Source organism: Armigeres subalbatus, chromosome 1 (assembly GCF_024139115.2).
Source record: "Armigeres subalbatus isolate Guangzhou_Male chromosome 1, GZ_Asu_2, whole genome shotgun sequence".
NCBI classification, from domain to species: domain Eukaryota; kingdom Metazoa; phylum Arthropoda; class Insecta; order Diptera; family Culicidae; genus Armigeres; species Armigeres subalbatus.
This window is the reverse complement of record NC_085139.1, coordinates 180,386,394-180,391,367: the sequence shown is the minus strand read 5'-3', so window position 1 is coordinate 180,391,367 and position 4,974 is coordinate 180,386,394. Positions and strand designations below refer to the sequence as shown.

Sequence of the window (4,974 nt, the reverse complement as noted above, 5' to 3'; positions counted from 1 at the left end):
GCACAACTTTAAATTAAAATGAATAAAATCATCATAAACAATACAGTTATAATGGCCAATTCCCTTTAGTGAGTTTCGCAAGCAGAAAACTAGGATGAGCTACTGGTGACAGTGACTGGTAGATACGTAGTATATCACAATATTTTGTTTTGGCTTAATCAGCTCGCATTTTAAGTATTATTTTTGTGTGGTGGGAGCGCAAAAGAAAACTTTGAAGTTCCGTTAAGGTGCTTGGAACTGAATGTGAACCAAAAGTGAATCAATTGGTTCGGTTAGGAACAAATTTAAGTACAATCTGAACTTTTGGTTGCTTGGGGAACGTCCGCAAAAAAATTATAAAGCTTCAAAGTTTGATTGTTCAAACTAGAGGCCTTGATAAGAACAACACATGAAAAGGAAGAAATGGTTTATCCAGGTAAAATTTCACATATGTACCGCTATTTCATGTGTTCACATCACATGACAATAGAATCCAATAAACAAAGCAATTGCATTTCATAATCTATAAATATATCTATGATTTGCATATACACAGGATTTTGTTTTTACACGATTTTTTTTCGCTCGTATTTTTGATCGTGTGACTTCAATTTGCCACCAATTTCTTTGCAACAGGTTCCAAAAAATCCAGAATAAATCAAAGAAAAATCACATGATAATTAATATACGATTAACATTTAGGATGAGTGGAAAATTGAGAAAATTTAAATCGTGTAAAAACAGAATCCAGTGTATTATTAACCCTCTCCCGCCCATGGTGTCTGTGGAGCACCATCAAATTTTGCACCTTCTTACCTTCATCGAATTGTTTCAACAACAAAAAGCAATAGAGTAGAGTGGGGCAAGAGTACGCACTTAGTTTTCAATCGATCATGTGGCCCCTATGAAGCAAGCGTCTGCATATCAAATCAGTGTCGATGATTCATATACTCTTCTCTTTTATGTTACTCAGTGAAAAAAATATTGAAATTATTGAGATTCTTTTTAGTAGAACCTTTATGGCAAGACAAGTGAAAAACGCACTCTTACCCCACCGGTGGGGTAAAAGTGCGCATCGGGTGGGGTAAGAGTACGCATTTATCCAATCATGTGCTTTAAGTATATATTAACACAAATAAGAGTTAATACAACTAATTGATGTTTAATGAGCGTATATTAGTGAATGTTTAAAGATTACGTAACTCCTAAAGGGGGAGGGGATCCTGAAAATGTGCACTTTCATACGAAAAATCATTGTTTTTGCCTTTCTCGTATACAAAGTATACGTAAAGGCTATAGGATCACTCAAAAACCAAATTTTTGATAGAAGGCTCGGAGACCCATAGTGTTATATACCAATCGACTCAGCTCGACGAATTGAGGTGATGTCTGTATGTGTGTATATATATGTGTGTGTGTGTGTGTAAAAAAATGTGAGACACACTTTTTGGTACTTAGCATTATTCGACGCGGATTGCGGTCTAGTTGTTTCCTATTGAAAATTGGCCCGATCGGTCATTGCGTTCCAAAGTTATTGAAAAAACATTGTTTTTCTGCCAAATTTTTATTTTTAAGGATTGCGGCTATGCATTTAAATTACCGCAAATGCATATGAATTGATGAAAAAAGTAAAATCTATCCCCCAAAAGTGCTATTTCAACCTCTCTTATGTGATTTCTTATTTTTTAATTCGTGAGAAAGGCACCACCAACGCTAGGTGGATTGATCTGTTTTATGTATACAAAAACTACGAAGGTAAAAATATATATCATATTTCGCGTGGCATATACAAAGGCATTTTCCTTAAAGAAAGTCCACCAATCACGTAACGTAAATTTAGGTTATTTCATCACCCCTCTCCCCCTATCTTACACTATTTGTATGAATCCTCTAAAAAATATATGGATTGTCACACATCTCGTAGCCCCTCCCAGCTAAACGTTGCGTAATTTATGAATGTTTCTGTTGATTGAATGAAATTATCATTTCGATGAAGTTGTGTTTTCGTACTATGTTTAGGTGTACAACAAGTCCTAATACAATTTCATTATTTCGCTTCAGTGCTTTGTTCGCTAAGTCCTTTCTAACACCGAATTACTTCAACTTATCCTGAAAACTTGTGATAATTTCGAATTCTGTCCCTTTTTCTTAGTTTGAAACCCGCCGGCTCACCGGATGGGAAGGAATCACAGGGTCGTTTGAGCAGCATCTTTCCAATCTCATTCAGTTCCTTGGTGAGGCTCATTGGCACGGGGAACACAATGATAAAACAACACTTGCTTGAGGAGTTTGCACGAGAACGACGGACATACAAATAAAGCCTTACAACAAGGGTGCTCAAAAGCCGTAAGAAAGCAATTTTATATTCACCAGAGGAAGACGAGGCTTGAATGTTCCCTTTTGAACACGGACAACGAAAAACAATAAGAAGTGCAAACTAAATAATTCAGGGCTGCGCTCTAATAAAAGTAGACGGCACCACTAAGTTCCAATTACAAACTATTTATTAACAAATTGTCCATTTTGGACACCTCTTCTCCTACCGTCTGACGTCACATAGGGTACTTGCGTATATTGTTGGTTGGGATCCGGATCCGTAGTGGTTTTGGCTTGTAGGTGGCAGTTGACAGATGGCGTTGCTGTTGATTCCGGTGGCGTATTCTGATGTCGGTGGGTGGTTCGTAGTGGCCTGGTGATACTTTCGTCGGAAGTTCGGGGCAGTTATCGATGCTTCCCGACTCGACACGGAGACAGGCGGCTTCCCGCATAGAAAGGCCTTCCAAGATGGCTGACTCACCGTTCTCCGACGTATGCTGCCCGAAGTGGGGGGGGGGGTCTCTCGAATGTCTTCCTTTTCTGCTCATCCATGACTTTGCGGATAGACGTGCGCATCTAGCGAAGCTTTGTCGGTCCAGCGGCTAGCCGGAACTTGTGCCGAAGAAAAGAAAATAAAGAGAAAGGCCCTTTATGGACCTAACCACATGGATTAGCACCCTACTGTGACGCCATCTTATACAGCATCTTCCACAATATCAATAAATCTTGGCATTTTACCTTTCTCTTATCACAGCACTTAATCTTTTCGACCCGTTTTCATTTACATCGGGCACATTATGGGCGAAATAGACGTACTATATCTTCTAATTCTTTACGAATATTGCTTCTACGTACTACTGCCCGTACTAATAGCTTTTAAGGAACACTAACCGTACTTCTACAAAAAGAAACAACACATAAATTAATCAGTTAACACTTTTAACATTTAAATTGAATACTTTTTAATTAATTTCGCTAATCACGACGCGCACTACTATTTCGTCCGCTGGTTGAGACAGAAAAGAGCTTTCTTAGCCATGGCCGAGTATTTATAAGATTTTAATTTGTAAGAACGGAATGCAAAAATCATAATATAAATTGATTTTACATTGAACATTTTCCTCCTTACCTCACATGTACATCCGTGCGCCTCACTGGCGTACTCTATGTGTCGCGCTTGACATCATTCTGACATGCTATTGTTTTGACAGAGCATTCACACCACTGCAAATGAGTGTTGTCACGAAAGGAAAGAATGAGAGTCATGATGCTGTCAGTTTATTTCATTAGGGTGGGACATGAATTTGGACTTGCGGTAGAGCCAGCAAGATACATTTGGAACCGAACGGTTACAAGTTGTGAATCTTTACGCTTTGGAAGAAGTCTTATTTCGGCCGGAGATACGGGTTTGACATCATAACTTGAAGATTCATATGCGTACTCTTGCCCCACCGGTTCCTGCGTACTTTTACCCCACAGCCCCAAAAATTATTCAAGTAAGGTACCCCGGGGCAAGTGAAAATACGGGGTAAGTGGGTACTATGACTCCAGATGAATCGATGAACGTTTTTAATGGCAACAATGTTCTAGAAAGATGAAGCAGAACTATAAACGAATTCACCCGACACAAAAATATTTGGAATCAAAACCATTTGAGGCACCATACTAATGCTATTGCTTGATCATGACTTTAGACTACCGGGAAAATCTACTACTTTTATTTTAATTCAATGGATTTCTAACTAAATAGTCGTTTCTACATTTATGATTGATGTGGAAAGTGAATATTTTGAGCAACTAAATAATTGTGTGACATCGAAAACGACTTAAATTTTTTAATTAAAGCCAAAATCTGCCATTTTCATTTGCCCTTGAATTTTAACATACATGGGGCAAGTGGGACATATTTGAATAACATTTTCGATAAAGCTATTTTAATTGTTTTTAGATGGTTGTCTAGCGAAAATAACTTCGTCATTCATATATCATATGTTTGATTTCGTTGTTAAAAAGTATTGTACAGTTAATTACCAAATGTGTATTTTACATTCTGAAAATTATCTCCCGCGTGAAGAAGAGCAATGGCTATAACTATGCGATATTCTTCCGTTTACAGTGCAAATAATCTATTTATTCTACAATAGGTCAAAAGGATTTGTTTTGTGATTTGTTATTTTCAAACTTCGCATCAGATTTTCAGATATATAAGTTGCTTAACACATAAATTGGCTATTTTGTTTTGTTACAAATTAAAAATACTGCGCATCGCTGAATAAAAACGTTTCTTCTGAAGTATTGATTTATGTAATAATTTGTGTTCTGAAAAGAGAAATATTATTTATTCATACGAAAAGTGAATGCTTATCCTTGCCACCTGAAACATTTGGTACAAAAGTAAGCTAATGAAGAACAAGACAACAGCCAAATAAACAGCAAATCGGCTGTTGTCTTGTTTTCATTTCTTTCATCCTTTTCTTGTTGCAAAAATAAAGTCCGTCATGCAACCAATCTCCATCCATGATCTGAAAATACTAATACTCAGAAATAATATGATCAGAATATCTACATTCCTCAAATTAGTTTCGTTGGGCAGTAGAAAACAGAATAGGTCCCACTTGCCCCGTTTGAAGGGGTAAGTGGGTTCTGAAGGTAAATTTATTTCGTGCACTACCAATATTT

General features: G+C 37.2%; 1 long non-coding RNA gene across 1 annotated transcript; it reads right to left on the bottom strand.

The window, feature by feature from the left end:
* Positions 1–2,149: 2,149 nt before the first annotated feature.
* On the bottom strand, positions 2,150–3,517 carry LOC134208817 (uncharacterized). The gene is made up of 3 exons (XR_009978703.1): positions 3,255–3,517; positions 3,034–3,193; positions 2,150–2,952 (listed from the first exon to the last, which is right to left on the bottom strand). It is a non-coding gene; the product is annotated as an uncharacterized LOC134208817 (long non-coding RNA).
* Positions 3,518–4,974: the final 1,457 nt, after the last annotated feature.